Here is a 17,658-nt window from a genome sequence, read left to right as displayed (position 1 = left end):
TTGGACATCGCGGCGGTGCTGCTGGCAGCAGCCACCGCCGCAATGTTAAATGCTGCGATCAGACCGCCGCTGTCAGATTACGACTGTGGAACATTCTAATTGGACCGGCGGTTATGCAGCGTTTCTAGCGGGCAGGGGAGGCTCCTCCATGTGGGCAGAGGAGCGTTGCCACACTGCTTTCTCGCAGTGCGAGAAGCAGAAACATAAAATGGTATTTTATGTTACTGCTTCTCCCACCTCGAAAAGCAGAAGGCAGGGTTTGGTTAGGGCAGGTGGGTGGGCGGTCGTGCTCGAGGGCAGGGGAGGAGTAGCTTGCTCCAGGGATAAACAAACCAGTCATACACACTCTGCATTTTCATTATGTAGGCTGCATGCAGCCTACATAGAGAAAATGGCCTCCCCATAGATGCCTGTGGGGTTGGCGTCCAGCCATTGACAACGCTGCAATTGCAGCATTGTGATTGGGTTAGGGGAGGTGATGGAGGCTGTCTGCTGCTGCTTCCTATTGTACAGAGGACGACGCAGACCGAGGACGCAGGACGGGCCGGCAAAGGTGAGTTAACCATTTTTTTTCTTTTTTTGACATAAACCTCCCCCCCCATGCGACCCCCTCCCCGCGCAACCCACCCCATGCCTGCCGCCACCCCACCCACGAGTCTTACCGGCCGCGACTGATCAGAACTAACGGTCTACTTGATGACACCCAATTTGGATTTAGAAGCCAGAATAGTACTGAATCAGCCCTAATTACAGCGTTAGAAGAAATCAGCCAAACTTTAGACGCAGGTGCAAAGGCTGCCCTAATACTATTAGACCTCTCTGCAGCATTTGACACAGTAAACCACAGAATTCTCATAGGCTGTTTATCCTCTTTAGGGATCAGGGGCAAGGCCCTTCAGTTCTGAAGTCTTACACTTTTCATCCTGTATTTGACCCCCTTGGCTAACCTTATTAAATCTTTTGGGTTTACAGTTGTGTCCTCCACTGACAACGTCCAGATCATGGTGTCGGTGTCAAGCAACCCAAACAAAACTGCCTCCATATTCCATGAATTCGTATTGCAGACCAGGACATGGATGTCTCAAAATTACCTCAAACTAAACACAGGAAAACCGAGGTACTGCTGTTTGGTAGGAACACTGCCTTTTGGTCTCCCACCAGTAAGCCGCAGGATTTTGGAACATCTCCCCCTCCTGTCTACAAGGCCAAAAACCTAGGAGTTCCCTTTGACAGCAATCTGTCCTTTCGGGAGCACATTAACACTATTACATCAGTATCTTTCTATATGCTTAAGACACTAAGGAATGTACTACCTCTTTTTCCGTACGAGCTGCGGAAAACTGTAGTTTCTACCCTCATCCTCTCAAGAACGGATTACTACATGGCCCTGTTCATCCAAATCAAGAAAAGATACCTACAAAAAATGCAAAGCCTTCAGAATGCTGCTGTGCGACTTCTTTTGAGAAATCCAAGGGCCTTGTCCAGTTACACTGGCTGCCCATAAAAAAATGCATAGGGGCAGATTTACAAGGACTGGCGCATCCCTGCATATAAGCAGGGATGCACCAGTAAAGATGCGACACGCAATTGTACCCTTGCACCACCACGGATGCGTCACATTTACAGTGGCTCAGGGATAGACAGATGCGTGTCGCAACTGATGGCGTAAGGGCGGCGCATTGCTTGAGTCGTATAGCAAACGCAACGCATCTCCAGCAATGTTCAGGGGCCGCCCATACATAACGTGCAGCGCCCCTCCTTACGCTTGCTTCAAGCAGGCGTAAGGTTTTGTCCCAGCGGCCTCTGAAAAGTGACTCCGTGGAATCTTGTAGATTTCACTGCGTCACTTTTATGAGGTTTCTTCCGACGGAACGCCCAGCTTGCATACATTAAACCTGACGCAGGTTTAATGTGGCGCAGGGATTTACAACGAGACGCATCTCCCTAGATGCATCACGTTGTAAATAAGGCACAACGTGGCGCATGGTTTAAGCCACCGCTGCGTCACAGAAGTGATGCAACAGCGGCATGAATGTGTCTCAAGGGGCTTGTAAATCTGTCCCTCAGACTTTAAAGCCCTCTGCATTGCCTTCAAGACAGTGCATAAAGTTGGACATCAGTATCTGTAGCGTCGTTTCCAATGGTATGTTCCCAGCAGGTTACTTAGATCATTGTCAGCTTGCAATCTAGTAGTTCACAAATTTAAAAGATCTAATTGGGGAGGCAGGAGTTTTATCACTTGCACTGCAGGCTCTGGAACTCAATGCTTCTTCATCTCTCGGAAAACATGGAAGTGTTCTCATTCCGTAAAGGTCTTAAAACGGTTAGAGTACGCGCTGCACCAGTATTAGTAAGTGTTCAGCTGGATTATGTTCTATCTCTAGAGCTACAGCGCATAAAAGACACCCCAGGGTAGTTGTGCGCTCTACAAATTCAATCTTCATTTCATTTCAGCAATTCTTGTCATAGTAACACTGTGCAACCATGCTTATAACCCTAATAATATTCAGGGTGATGTTGATGAAAAGTGTAATAAGGAAGAATTCAAAACTGTTCGTAAGACTTTATGCCACTCAATTGTTGTAAGGATTCACCTCTCTATGAAAAAGAGGAGCCTGAAGACATAAAACTTTTAATTTCAAATATCTTTCTGTTTGTATTTCCAATTGTGAATTGATTTATATAGCTCACTAAAACCTTAGCATTATTGCACATTTACGCATTTTAAACATTCTGTGTTTTTTTTAAATCCATGTTGTACATTACAAAGTTTAGCCTATCTGTTCTAGTAACCTTTCTTACTACGAGAAGAACCTGGCACCTGCTAAATAGCACCGATGTTTAGTTTCGATATACCACATGTCCTTTCCTTCATTCGTTAGCATTTAGAGAAGTGTGTAAATGTAGCATTGAAATGTATGGATTTTAGCATTACATGCTCCAACTGATAAGTCCATTAATTTGGCTTATGTTTAATGCTTCCGGGTATTTTGCTTTGAAAGTGTGTTAGACTTCTTGAGCTATCCCATGTGCATGTATTTTCAAATACAGTTCCAACATGGTTAAAATGTGGTTAATGTTTATTTAAATCTTCAATTGATGTATCTTTTAACACAATGCAAGCAAAATGTAAAGAACTTTTCTTGCATTTTATTCCATCTACGAATGATTGGATGCCTACTCAAATACAAGGCCACACTTCAGACACTGTTTGCTCCAACACTTTCTCATTGTCAGATTTCCCTAACATTTGCTATTCTTTCATTGGCTTATTTTGCTTTTCTGTTTAGTTGGACCTTTGAATAATTACATTTGAGAAGTGCCCTAATGTCTTTTCTGCTAAAATATCATAAACTGGGTAATATGTCAATGTATTTGAGTCAGCTGTATTATTTACCAGTGTCTGGAAACCCCCAGATATGTAGGATTATCACAGTCATTTCCCTTCAGTGGAATCCTCTGGTTCAGCTGTAAGATGCAATCAGTCAGTCAGTCAAGATTCTTTATTGCGATAACTTAATATCATACAAAGACAATGGCATAAAATCACAGACAACAAGCAAATAGCATGAATAAAAACAGTTAAAAACATTTAAAAGAAAACATTTTAGATAAAAATCAATATACCAAGTTATAATTCATTGATACATTGTAATTACAAAGTGTTAAAGTGCAATAGTGCTAAAAGTGCGTAATACAGTACAATATTCCAGGGGTGGATCCCCGCATAGATATTGTAATAGGGTAACTACAGGCCCTGATACACTGTGATCTAAAGTTCTTAGCCAAAAGTTACTAACTGCCAGACTAGTTAATAAACATGTCTGGGCTTCAAGAGGAGGTAGATGCGTTTTTAAGTCTGATATTCCTGCTTCTTATTGCTCTCACCAGGAAATTTGCCACAAAAAACATGATCCTGGGGGTTTGCAACATTTGTAGGTAAATAAGAGCAGGTCGGACCAAAATAAATCCCGCTTCCTTAAGTATAGGAACGAGAAACAACCTCCGGGCCTCGTTATAATAGCTGCAGAACATTATAAAGTGCATTGTGCTCTGTTCTGAAAAAAGATCACAAGAACAGGGCGGGGCATTTTCAGGGGTACTCCACTCAGAATAAAAACCCAAGTTAAAATGAATCAGGTTAAGTCTAAAACGGGTTAAAATTAACCTATGATAGGGATTAGTCACCACGTTGAGATAGTTGTCAGGACCACTAGGTATGGCCAGCAAAAGGCTGGCCCTAACACAAGGTTTCTTTAGTTCTATATCATCCCTCTCCCGGGAGAGGAGCTCCTTCATAGTAGCCTTGATAGAGACGACATCATTAGCTGTTATGGAGTCAGTGACTGCGTATAATTCAGGCCTCCCCAACCTACAAAAACTGTCCTTGATGTACTTTAGCCATCCTATCCTATGTACATTGTCTAGAGTCAGACAATCCCTAATTATAGTATGGTTTAAGGGAATTTCAGGATTAAGCCATATCTTAAGCCATGCGATTAACGGAGCAATTCTAACCAAATCGGCGATAAAGCCTTCTCCTAGCTCCTGGTGGACAGTATAGGATGGGGTTGATTGCGGAACGCCCAAAACAGATCTAAAAAATTTGTTTTCCGCGGTCTGAATGGGATCAACTCTTTTATACCCCCACAGGGAGCCACCATATGAGGCTACAGAGATACATTTGGCTTTATATATTTTGCTAATAGCTTCAAAAGGTCTACCCCCCAGTCTTTTTGAGAACCCATGGAGGGCAGCGGAAGTTCTGGCCAGTATGGCTGCTCTACTTTTTACATGAGGACCCCAGCTACCTTTCTCATCAAAGGTGATCCCCAGGTAAGGGAAAGAAGTGACCCGAACAAGTTTTTCCCTGCCGCAGAAAAAAGTTTTACGGAGGGATTTCCTTGAAGCCCGGCCCATGAGCATGACCTGAGATTTTTTCGCATTTATTTTCAGGTCTAAAGAACCCATGAAGGATTCAAAAGCATCCAAAAGACGTTGAAGCCCCACACCTGTTCGGGCCAGTAGCACCGCGTCATCCGCGTACAGAAGAACTGGTATACCCTGTTCCCCTGCACGTGGAATGTCGCTTGTGACCCCACTTAGGGCGGGCTCTAGTGCATTCACATACAGCGTGAACAGTAATGGTGCCAAAATGCATCCCTGGCGGACTCCCCTTTCAGATGCAAACTCTTCAGTACACCTTCCATTGGTGGAGACTCTAACCTTAGCAGACAGACCACAGTGGAGGTCAGACAGTAAGTTAACTAAGGATCTGTCCAGGCCCATGTCAACCAGTTTGCCCCAGAGCTTGGATCTATTGACCATATCGAATGCGGAGGAGAGGTCCATGAACCCTAGGTACATGGACCCATCCTTGGCTCTGGTGTATTTCTCAATCAATAGGTGAAGGTTGAGACACTGGTCCAAGGTGCTTCTCTTGGGTCTAAACCCGTATTGCACATTGCTCAAGATATTATTCTCGGAGGCCCAATCATTCAATTTCGCTAATAAGACTCTCCCTAGAATCTTAACTGAGGAGTCTATCAACGAAATGGGCCTATAGCATGCAGGGTCCTGCCTATTGCCTTTTTTGAAAACCGGGATGATAGTTGAGGTTTTCCAAGAATCAGGAATATTATCACGTTTTAAGGCGTTAAAAACCCTGCAAAGTAGTCTTGACCAGAAGTTAGGGAAGCATTTAAAGGCGTCAGCCGGAACACCATCCGGTCCCGGAGCCTTTTTTGTCAAAGTGCAATTAATAGCGACTAAAACTTCCTCAGCTTCAAAGTGCAGGTGGTTACCCAATATAGCAGAAGACTCTTCATAAGCACTATTCTCGACTAAAGACTGGCCTGAATATATATCTCTAAAGTGTTTGATCCAGTCCTGATCTGGGATATTAGTTTCTAGGGGAGAGTTATCCTCGCCTGTAAGAAGGGGTTGGCTAACAATCCTCCAGAACTCCCCGCTATTTTTTATTATGGCTGGGTCTGTAAGTTGTGCCCAAGCTTCATCTTTAAGCTCTTTCTTTCTGGCTGCGATGGCTTTTTTATATAAGGCCCTACTAGTCCTAATAAGGTCACGATCCTTAGGATTAGATTTAAGAGCATCAAGCAGCACAGAGTGTGCTAGGGAACAACTATGATCAAACCATCTTTTAAGAGGTTTTGTTTTGGGCTTGCTAATCACAGAAAGCCTACCGTTTATTTTACAGCAAATATTACTAAATGCGAGAATTACATCCTTGTCATTAGCATCATTCGATAGGCACACCCCAACCTCTTCCTCAGCCTCTAACAAAATTTCTTGAATGAACGGTTCTGGTGTTATACTGTCCCATTTAAGTCTGCGTCTTTGGTCCTTAACTTTGAGTGGTCCAGCCCTAAAAGTTGAGCCATGGATGCGTCCTAATGATTCACCCTCTACTAGGTCGAGAGAAACTGGGTTATGGTCACTAAAGGCGGATACCACAGTTCTATACATTAAAACTTTAGATAAAAAGCATGCAGAAATAAAAATGTAATCAATGATAGAGCCATTGTCTGAGCCCTTAAAAGTAGGGGCCCTAACCTCCCCCTCCCCGCAATTAGATTCATATAGGTTCCATCTAGCAAGAAAATTTTCTAGACAATCCCCCTGCTTGTTATGCGCCAGATGGATCATTGCACTATTCGGGGGGGAATCTTCGTCATCACAAACACACGATAGTAGACAAGGATGTATGTTAAAATCGCCTAAGAAGATGATTTCAAATCCATTAACATCCTCACTATAGACTGACAGAAAATCATCCAATCTACCGAGACTGTATGACGTGCAATCGGCAGCATTGGAGTTATAAAAATTAATAAACAAAATATTAGGAGACTCCGCACGAGACAATTCGACGATAAGGCAATGTTCGGAACCTGAGGCTAGTATCTTTAGGCAACCCTTAATGTCAAGTTTAAACAGGCTAATCAGGCCCCCCTTAGCTCTTCCTGCTGAGCTAGCCACAGCAGGGATACTAAAGTAGCTATAGCCATCAAGAGAAAAACTGTTGTTAGTGTCCCAAGTTTCCTGAAAGGCGATAGTGTCATACTTGGATATAAAATTTAGCCAGGTTGCGTTATATGCCTTTGTCTTGATGCCAGCAATATTCCAGGTAGGAATGCTAAAAACAGGCACCTTAGTCCTAGACTCTACAGGGTGTTCTGGCTGAAGTCAATCATTCTGGTCCAAAAAGGATAGAGGTGCAAAGCGGTTGGACAATAGGAGGGGTTGAGCAAAGGGATTCTGAAACCCTTGGGGTACTGGATGATTCGCAATATTGCGAGAGTGATCAAAACCCCATCTGTGGTGTGTGTCAGAGTTAGAATCCCAACCAAAGGCTGGTGTTTTAGGGTATGTAACATTCTGTTGTTCACCATAAAAGAATTTCAATGTCAATGGTACAACAGAACCCTGCCTACGCTGTGGTGGGAGTAGGTTAATCAGGATGTTAGGTAACACCCCTGTATGTGTAAAACTTACTGCTACACAATCCCCCTTGAATTTTTTAGGACGATTGCCCAGCCATGAGACCCTCTTAGCTGTTTTGATTTCCTGGGCCAACTGCTGGCCACCCCCTGGAGCTAATCTCGTGTTTGTTGTAAGCCACTGTAGGGCTTTGTTAGACAGGGAGGAAGGAGATTCCTCAATACCAGCTTCTAATGGTGGAACGTTAGCCAGAACTAGAACGACAGGAGAGGCTTCAACTATAAATTGAAGTGGGTCAGTTGGCTGAGCTTGTACAGGGGGTATCTCAACCATTAAAGAGCCCTCCCCTCTGCTAGTGCCAGAAACGCTAATTGTTTGGTCAGTAAGCTGGGGTGGTGGATTACTTGGGGCTGCAGCTGTATTCACCCTCTCCTGGATGTCATCCTGCCTACTGTTGTTACCCATATTTACCACAGTTGTCATGACGCAGTCAACACCCTCAGTTAATTTATTCATCTGCCCTCCCAACTTTTTTATCTCAGATTGAAGTTTGTCAATTTTAGAGAGAAGAGGCTTGACAATGGATTTAATTTTTGTGTCAATTAACTCAGCGAGTCTTTCGAATAAATCCTCATCAAAACTATTAGTAGGCTTAGCACGTCCCCCTCTAGTTTCCTTAGGAGGAGCTTTTGGGGTATTTACCCTCTTCCTCCTAGTCCCAGATCTTAGTCCACCCCGCCTAGGCGGGTTTTTCTTTTTCCCGGAATCCGAACGGGAAGGTAGTTCAGTAATTGAGGTGTCTTCATCTGTGGGGGATGCAAGGTTTTCCTGGTCCTCATCACTGTCCACTTTATTCCCAAGGTCCACTATAAGAACCTCAGAACCAGAGCCAGATGGTACATTACTGGTCATAAGGCCGGATTCCAGTGTTATAGGACACGTAAAGCTAGCATCAGGAAAGGTCTGTAAAGACATTGTATCCTCGGGTGATGGGGTTAAGGAGGGGGATAAGCAGCGTAAGTCAGGTGACTGGCTAAGACCCAATGATTCTCTCCTTTGAGAATTAATTTTTTCCACAGTCTGCACCAAATAGTTCTTCATGTTATTTGCTTGTGGTTCTGGGTTCTTTTTAGACATTATGGACAATATAGCACAAAGCCTAGGCAACTAAAGGTAAACAAGGGCTGTAACAAACAGATCAGTCTTACTTGGTCCGTGGATTGCCTCGTGTGCTTCTCACAGGGTTTCCGGCCCTGCCCCTGCCTCCTCCTGCCGATGAGGGCCGTAGAGGGCCCGCCCTTTGCCCGGGCTTAGCCCCGGGCGTCCCGCTCGCGTCCCGCGACGCGGGGGTGCTCCGCCTTTATTTTCTGCTCGTTGGCGCTCTCAGGGCGCTGCCGCGTCACTCTGACGCGCCGCCGCGGTGCCTGCCGGGATTTGTAGTTTCCCGGAGCGGCGGCGCGGAGTCCGGTGTTTCCTGACTCTTGGCGGCGGTGGCGGCGATGTGGGCAGCGTCCTCTAGCTCTCCCTCTGTGTCAGGTAAGTGTTACTGACTCTCGGCAGTGGCGGCGAATCTGCTAAGGTCTCCCCCGCTCTGCCGGGGTACTCCGCCTTTATTTCCTGCTCGTTGGCGCTCTCAGGGCGCTGCCGCGTCACTCTGACGCGCCGCCGCGGTGCCTGCCTGGATTTGTAGTTTCCCAGAGCGGCGGCGCGGAGTCCGGTGTTTCCTGACTCTTGGCGGCGGTGGCGGTGATGTGGGCTATGTCCTTATACTCTCCTTCAATGTCAGGTGAGTGCAACTGACTCTCGGCGGTGGCGGCGATTCTGCAGAGGTCTCCCCCGCTCTGCCGGGGTGCTCCGCCTTTATTTCCTGCTCGTTGGCGCTCTCAGGGCGCTGCCGCGTCACTCTGACGCGCCGCCGCGGTGCCTGCCGGGATTTGTAGTTTCCCGGAGCGGCGGCGCGGAGTCCGGTGTTTCCTGACTCTTGGCGGCGGTGGCGGCGATGTGGGCTATGTCCTTATACTCTCCTTCAATGTCAGGTGAGTGCAACTGACTCTCGGCGGTGGCGGCGATTCTGCAGAGGTCTCAATCAGTTTTCTGACTTCGACTCAAGGTTTAATGTGATTAAGATCAGACATGAGGAGCCAGGAGAAGATCACCCCTCCTCTACTGCCTCCTTACAGTCTATTACTTATTTTACTATTTTTGAGGAAGGACAGGGGTTTCATTTTCTTAGTGAAGAACAGCAAGCCGGCTTGGCATGGAAGAAATTCAGACAGTGTCAGGATCTTTTGTAGTTCAGGAGAAAGGTTAAAACATGGGTGTTTCCTAGAACCTGACTGTCCGGAGGGCTTTCTGGTAAATCCATTCTGGTACCTTCCACTGATCGATGACTCACGTACTATAGCGCCAGATGCCCGCTGGATGATAGTTGCGCTCTATAAATACTGCATACAATACAATACAATACAAATTCTGGTGAGTTCTCTGCAGAATGATGGTTTAGCCTCTGGCATTGTTCGTTCTGAGTTTAAGTTGGCGTGTTTCAAGCCACTATTGAAAAACCCTTTCTGCACCCAGTCAACGTATCGAATTATAGACATATCTCACAACTTCTGAGTAAAGCTCCCTACGCAGGCTGGATTTCAAGCAAGGAGAAGCAGTGAATCAGTGGTGGAAGCTGCCTTAGATGAGTTACGCCCTTCTGCCAATGGTGATGTACCACCCGCTTTGATACAACTAAACCTGTTGACGGCCTTTGATGCCATTGACTACCAAATGCTATTATGGCGTTTGAGTATTTCGGTGTCAGGGACACAGCTGTTGCCTGGCTACAGCAGCTGCTTCTCTCACCTGTTCTTCTGAGGCCAGGACATCACCCTGTGGAGTCCCTCAGGGTCTAGTCTTCTCCCCATTACCTTTCAATCTTAACTTGATCCCATTGGTGCACCACATACAATTTTATGGTTTCTCCATGTTCATGTACACTGATGACACAGATTATCCTTAAATTCTCTGGCGAGTTCATTTAATGTGCTGCCATCATCATGAAAATCTCTGAAAGGAAGCAAACTAGATGTGTCGGAATCAGCGATAGGTTAATGGCCACAAGTCTGTGATACTTCTACCACGCAGGCCTTCCTAGTCATGGGAGAACACCTGTGGCCATCTTGTTTGAGAGATAGACCATGGCCTGTAACTTGCATGAAATACCTAGGCGTCAAATATGATCTTCCCTTTTCCTTGATAAACATACATGTTGGCGCATGCTTCAAATTCAATCCCTGAAATACATCGTTGAACCAGTAGAAAATTGGAGATCTCGATACTAGTTTCTTGAAAGACTGATCCCATTTAGCAGAGGTGTCTGGCTTTAAAATAATTTATACTACATCCTAGGAGGTGGGAATCTCTGACCCGTTGGATAGTTGTAGTTGCTTGCTAGGAGATATTAATTTGAGATGGGTAAAAGGTCCTAGCGAATATCTTGTATTAACCATATCCAAACTACTGATTTGTATATCAGCAACAATCTCCCCCTTCTGGATATGCTGTACAAAGAATTGTATAGGCATAACATCTTTTAGGGGTTGCCAGAGGCAACAGATGTGACCCGTAGCTTGTCACCTGTGACCCCTGGTACTGCCTTTGCGACCCCATACCTTTGAGGTGGCAAGATCAGTGCCAAGAACAGAGGGGCAGCTCAAATTGTGGTCATCAGTCGGGGTTCCACCATCTTTGTTTTCTGCCACATCCGTTATAATAATAGCAGGTAATGCACTATTATTCACTATTAGTGTATTAAAAAATGACGTAGAATTGGCTGTAATGGGACCTCACAAACAATGTTTTTAAATGTGTGATGTGTGCGGGCTTGTAGATGAGAGTGTGTTTATGTGAGCGGAAGAGTGAGTATTTGTGAGTGTGCATCTGTTTAAGCATGTGTGAGAGTCAGTAACAGGTAGTGAGTAATAATTAGTGAGATTCAGTGTAAGTAATTGAGTATAAGTGAGCCCAAGTGAGTGAGACTAAGTAGGAGTATGAGTGCCTGCACGTAAATCAGTGTGAGAATCAGTATGAGTGAGAAGAATGAGAGTGACAATCAGTGAGTGTAACTGTAAAGAAGAATGAGTCAGAGAGAGAAAAAAGTTAGTGAGAGTGAGTGTGTGCGGAAAAGTATGAGTGAAACGGAGTTAGAATTATTATTTGAAAGTTTATACAGCACGAACAAGAACCTTGCGGGTATCAGAGCGCTTTACAAGGTAGGTGTCTTAGTTACATAGTACAGTTAATTGACATAGGGTTCAATGTAAGTCGATAATAGTATACAAATCGTCTCGAAGCTACATAGTTAGATGGTACATAACAAAACTTTCCCAATATATCAAGCATAATATAGATATACTAGCTAGGATATCTGGATGGACAGTGGGCATTATAAGGTTCCATATCGGAGATACGTTGGGTCACCTAATATCAGAAATCCATGCTCAAGTGAATTTAGCCATGAGAAGCGATTTCACTTCTTTTTTGAAGGATGCAGTAGAGGGTTAAATCTGGTTTCTGGGGGTAGAGCATTCCATATTCTGGCCGCTAATCCTGAAAAGGTTTGGTTATATGTTTTCTTCTTGTTGAATCTTTGCGGTTTCAGTAGCAGGTTTTTAGTACTTCTTGAAGATCTGACCCCACAAGAGGGAACCAGTGTCTGTGCCAGATAGCTGGGTGTATTGTGATGAATGGTTTTATGTGTCATACATGCTATTTTCAAATGAATTCTGTCTTCAAAAGGTAGCCAATTAAGGGATTTTAGGTCCGGGGATATGTGGGAACTTCTTTTCGTGCTAGTGATGAATCTCGCTGCGGCGTTGATTGATGCTCTTAGTGGGGCCGTTACAGCTTTGGGCAGGCTGCAGAGAGAGGCACTCCTGTAATCCACTCTTGGGATGACTAGAGCATGTACTGCCAGCTTGAAGTCCTTCTCCAGCATGAAAGGTTTCAGCTTTCCCAACGTATTTATCTGAAAGTTTGCTCCTTTTGTTGCGTTGCTGATGTGTTTTTGCATATTAAGATTTCTGTCAAGTGTTATCCCCAGTGATTTCGCTGAGTCCATGATGATAGGTTGGCAGTTGAGTGCAGTAATGTGTTTGATCCAGTCTTGCATTATGGGTACTTGGGCGGGAGGAGAGATTAGGAGGAATTCGGTTTTGAGGGGATTCAATTTTAGATGGTTTTCTGCCAGCCAAGTGTAAGATTTTCCAAGAGTTATGTTGAGCGATTTGAAGTCTTCTAGGGTATGGATCTTAAGGTATAGTTGTGTGTCATCAGCGTACATGTGATATTGCACGTTAGACGCATTGAGAATTTTGGTGAGTGGTTCCATGAAAAGATTGAACAGTGTCTGACAAAGTGAAGACCCTTGTGGGACTACTAAATTGACTGGGATGGGTTTGGACAGGTAGTGGTTGACCTTGAATCGTTGTGATCTGTTTTGGAGGAACGAAGTAAACCAATTTAGAACAGATCCCGATAACACCATTCTATGTTTCAGAAGATCTATCAGGTTGTCGTGTTTGACGGTATCAAATGCTGAGGAAAGGTCAAGCAAGATGAGTAAGCAGGCTCCATTCCGATCTAGGATTTGTAGAGCATCATCAATAATATGGGTCATGGCTGATTCTGTGCTGTGACCAGTACAGAAACCTGGTTGGTATTTGTTCAGTAGGTCAAAATGATCAATATATCTTATCAGTTGGAGTTGTACACATTTTTTTAAGAGCTTGGCCAAGGTAGAGATGTTGGATATAGGGCGGTAATTGTTTAATTCCGCAGGGTCAGCCGTAGGTTTCTTTAGAATGGGGGATACCTGCCCGGCTTTGAGGGTGTCCGGGATGCAACCTTACCATAAAGAGTTATTTATGATCTTGGTCCAGAGAGTTAGCAGCAGCAGGGTGAAGTCTTTTACGGTGTTAGCTGGGAGAGGATTGGTGAAGTGATTGGCCGGGTTCAGGGCAGTAAGAATAGATTCTTCATTGTAGGTATTATAGGATGACCAAGAGGCATTATTTTTTAGGACAAACTTGGATGACATTTGATGTGGTGCAATGTGGAGAATGAGTGAGTGAGTGCAAATGACTGAGAATAGATGAGTGAGAGTAAGAAAGAGTGCAAGAAGGTGAGTGACAATAAATGTTATGCTATGTTACTCTGATTTATATAGAGTGCATAGTTACCTCACTGGGACTTCCTAGCGCTGTCATAAGAGCTGGAGCATAAGGATGGAATTTAGAATATCCTGGTTATCAAAAGCTTTCTAACCTTCTCATGTGAGGCACATAAACGCAACATCAGAGGATGACGGTTCCACGTTTTAGGTCCCAGAAAAGCAAAGGAGTTCCACCTTGTCTTATCATTTTGACACAGGGACTCACACCTAGTTTTTGACTACCCAATTACAAGTAAGTAAGAATGAGTGTGAGTGAGTGAATGCAAGTTAAGGTAAGTGATGTGGTATTAGACTTACAAGTGTGCTATTTTCCCACACCAGTTTCATTGTTTACTTATAGAGGTACCTATGGAAAAAGACAGGCACTGGCATATTGTAGGCAATACTTAACATGAGAGGCACCTATGACAAAATTTTGCCACTGGCACACTAGAGGCAATTCTTGCCATAATGGGTACCCATGGTAAAATATGGGTACAGGTAATTCTTGGAATATGCGGCACCTGTGGGGTAATGCTGGAAATGGCATGCTTGGTTACGCTCTGGGCATGGGGGAACCCCTGGAAAAACTGTGGCATATGGGGGGGAGGGCAGCCATGACAAAATTCTGGCCCTGAAATACTTCACTCATTTTTGGCATAATTATCACCAATGGTTTATGGATGGCATTAATGACACAATTCTGGCTCTGCATGGTGTATGCAATTTTGGCCTAAGGAGCCACCCAGGACACAATGCTGGTGCTGGCACAATGGAAGCATGTTTTGATACATGGAGCAGCCATTTAACAGTTTGAAAAAAATGGGGTTAATGAGGAGCATCAGGTTTCATTGGCTTGGCTCACCTTGAAGCCCCCTGAATATGCAATGGGTGTCTTATCAGAGTTTATGGCTTTTTAGCAAATTTATGTGAAAGTTGTGCTTTAAAACAAATTATCTGATCCAATTTTGGAAACTTTTTTCTGGAGAGGGTTCCCCATATATCCTTAGGAAATATATGTCTCACTTGCATGACCCACTCACTACACTTCAGGGCTAGTTTTACACCCCAGAACTTTCAAAGGAAACATGCATATATGCAATACACTGCACCATGAAAAGTGGATTATAGAATTTACAGTCTTTTGTTGATATGTAGCACTTGCTGTTATCGGGCTTGTTTGCTTGTCTCACTCTACTAGCTTCCACGAGGTTCCACATGAGTTGCAAAGTTAGATTTTCATGAACCTCATTTTGTCTTTCCAGATATTGGGGTTGGGCTGAGTATTCGAGTGTTCACGTTCACAGCTCAGTCACATTTCAGCTGTGTGATCTTAGGGGAAAAAAAACATTTCACCGCACTTTCTGCTGGTGTCACCGGTGACAATCAGAAGCCACAGCTGCATCCTGCGGTGGCTCTGCTCTGCTTGGCTGTGGTGTGGGCATCCCCGCATTTCAGCATTTCCTCCAGCTGATGAAACTGAAGGCGCTGTCACATTTCAAAGTATCTTGACAAGCTTCTCAGATGCCTCACATGCCCACAAAAACTTCATTCATTTTAAAGACATTCAAGAGCATATTCCCCACCATCCTATCAAAATCAACTGAATACACTGATGTAAGTCTATTCATCCACATGTCCTTGTTTTTGTAAAGCAAGTTTAAGAATCCTTGCCTTTGAAGCATTTGGATATGTTCCTCTCGAAACGCGTGTCTGTAAAATAATATTGGGCCACATTTACTAACATTGGTGCTTGCGATTACCGAATATACAGCCCGATTCATCATTGTGAAGTTTTGCGAGTCTGAAATAGCGATTAATAAGGAATCGCTATTCCAGACTCGCAAAACGGGATTCATGTAGGAATTGCAATATTTTTAGCGATTCCTACAGGTTCCTTATTTGCGATTAGCTAATTGCTAATCGGAAATAAGGAATGACTCCCCATTCATTCCTTATTTGCGATTAGCAATTAGCTAATCGTAAATGAGATTGCGATTTCAAGGGTGCAGGGGTGTCCAAAGGACATCCTGTAACACCCCTGAAATGTAAATTCACACAGATGTTACACAGATGTTACACACACACATGTCCAAAGGACATGTGTGTGTGTAACATGCAACTTAGAAAAATGCATTTAAATGCATTTTTCTAAGTTTTCGCTATTTACCACGAGGTTTGACCTCGTAGTAAATAGCGGTTCAAAATTGCGAATTCGCAATTTTTAAATGTTTCAAGAATAGCATTTAAGGAATCTCTAATAGAGATTCTTGGCTGCTAGGGATATTTTTCTCCGGTGCTGAAATCTCAGATTTACCATGGTTCATGACGAGCTCAGCTCGTCATCAGCACAGCTCAACTGTGCCTCATGACGAGCTGAGCTCGTCATGAGCATCGAAGGGGTTAAATGCTATTCCTCGCAAATTTGCGAGTTCTTAAATAGCGAATTTTGCATTTGGGATGATGAATCCCAAATGCAATAATTGCACTCGCAAAGGGCCAGATTCTCGGAATCTGGCCCTTTGCGAGCGCAATTTTGTTTCATGAATCGGGCTGATAGAATCTTTGTGAATCGCTATTTGGTCATCGTAAACACTAATGTACTAAAGTGTGTTTTACTCTTTTTGCGATTCCTAGTGGGTCATGGATAGACCTACCTTGTGAATATGAATGGGGTGGGTCTCAGTTTGTGACCTATTGGGAATTTAAAAAATCACAGGGATGGTGGCCTGCTCGGGTCTGTACATCACCATGACTGTGAATGCTTTTAAATAAAGCAATCCTTTTTTAAATGCAGCCCGTTTTCCTTCAAAGAAAATGGGATGGGTTTGAAACAAAAAATGGAAAGTTCTCTCTTAATTTTTTAAGGGTAGGAAGTGGTCTTTTGGACCACTGCCTACTCCGAAAAAATATTTTTCAACCATTCTCAAAGGGAAAGGGATCCCTTGGAGACCCTTTCCCATTTCATTTGTGAATGGGTTACCACCAACTTTAAGTTTTTGGTAAAATGCAAATGTTTTGCGATCGCATCGGTATTTGGAAGGGATGCCCTAAACAGACTGAATCGCAATTTGTGTTTTGTACTATTGTAAAAGCATTTTTGTGGTCGGAAACATCCCGATCGCTCGTTTCTGACCACAAAAATGCTCTCTACATGTGGCCCACTGTTTGCAAATAAAGATTTTTGTAGGACTGAAGATATAACCAGGGTTATTAAACAAAAAAATATCAGAACACTCAGGTGTGTGCCTTCAGAATACATTAGCAGAAGGTAGTGGCTCTGGAAGCGGTTCAGCCTGTATTATATAAATATCTAGGACCATAGGAACGTGTGCGATGAGCAAGAGGAACAGCTTGGGATGTTGACCGCTCTCCCTGGACCTGGGCGTCCAGCCATGATCCTGTGCATCAAGGCCGAGCCTTGGGGTACACAAGGAAAGCACCTTGCTGGTTCCCTCTTTCTACCCATGAGGGGGGCTGTAATATTGTGAGTAGCATAGCAAGGATGTCATGGGACCTTGTGCAAGAAAGGACGATGCCTATTTGACTGCTGCTCAGGTAGTAATTTACAGCATTTATCAGAGATCATTGGGCCCCTCAGGGCTCTTGGCCCCGGTGCCACCGCTTCTGTTCCACCAATGGTAGCAATGCTTATTGTTCACAAGTCCCAGCTTCTCAAGTAATCTGCACCACTGCGGTGAGCAAAATGAATGGAACTCGCTCACTCTCCCCTTCTAGCATTGTGCTCACTCTCTGCCAAGCGCTTAGAGACCCCTGGGTGAGAAGGCGCTATATAAATCCAAAAAAAAAATAATAAAACTCGCTCATTGGCTCCCACCTCTATGTACAAGCACCCACCAGAAACCCTCACCCCTCAGGCCAGTGGTACTGTCTCCAAGCAGCAGCTGCTGGGGTCTATGTCACACCTGGCAAGAGTCTGGGGTAGAAACACAGCATGCCTCCTGTTTATGATGAAGGGTCCACCTGACTTTATGTGC

The sequence above is a fragment of the Lissotriton vulgaris genome, chromosome 2_1 (genome assembly GCF_964263255.1).
Source record: "Lissotriton vulgaris chromosome 2_1, aLisVul1.2, whole genome shotgun sequence".
NCBI classification, from domain to species: Eukaryota; Metazoa; Chordata; class Amphibia; order Caudata; family Salamandridae; genus Lissotriton; species Lissotriton vulgaris.
Note: the sequence above shows the minus strand (reverse complement) of the source record.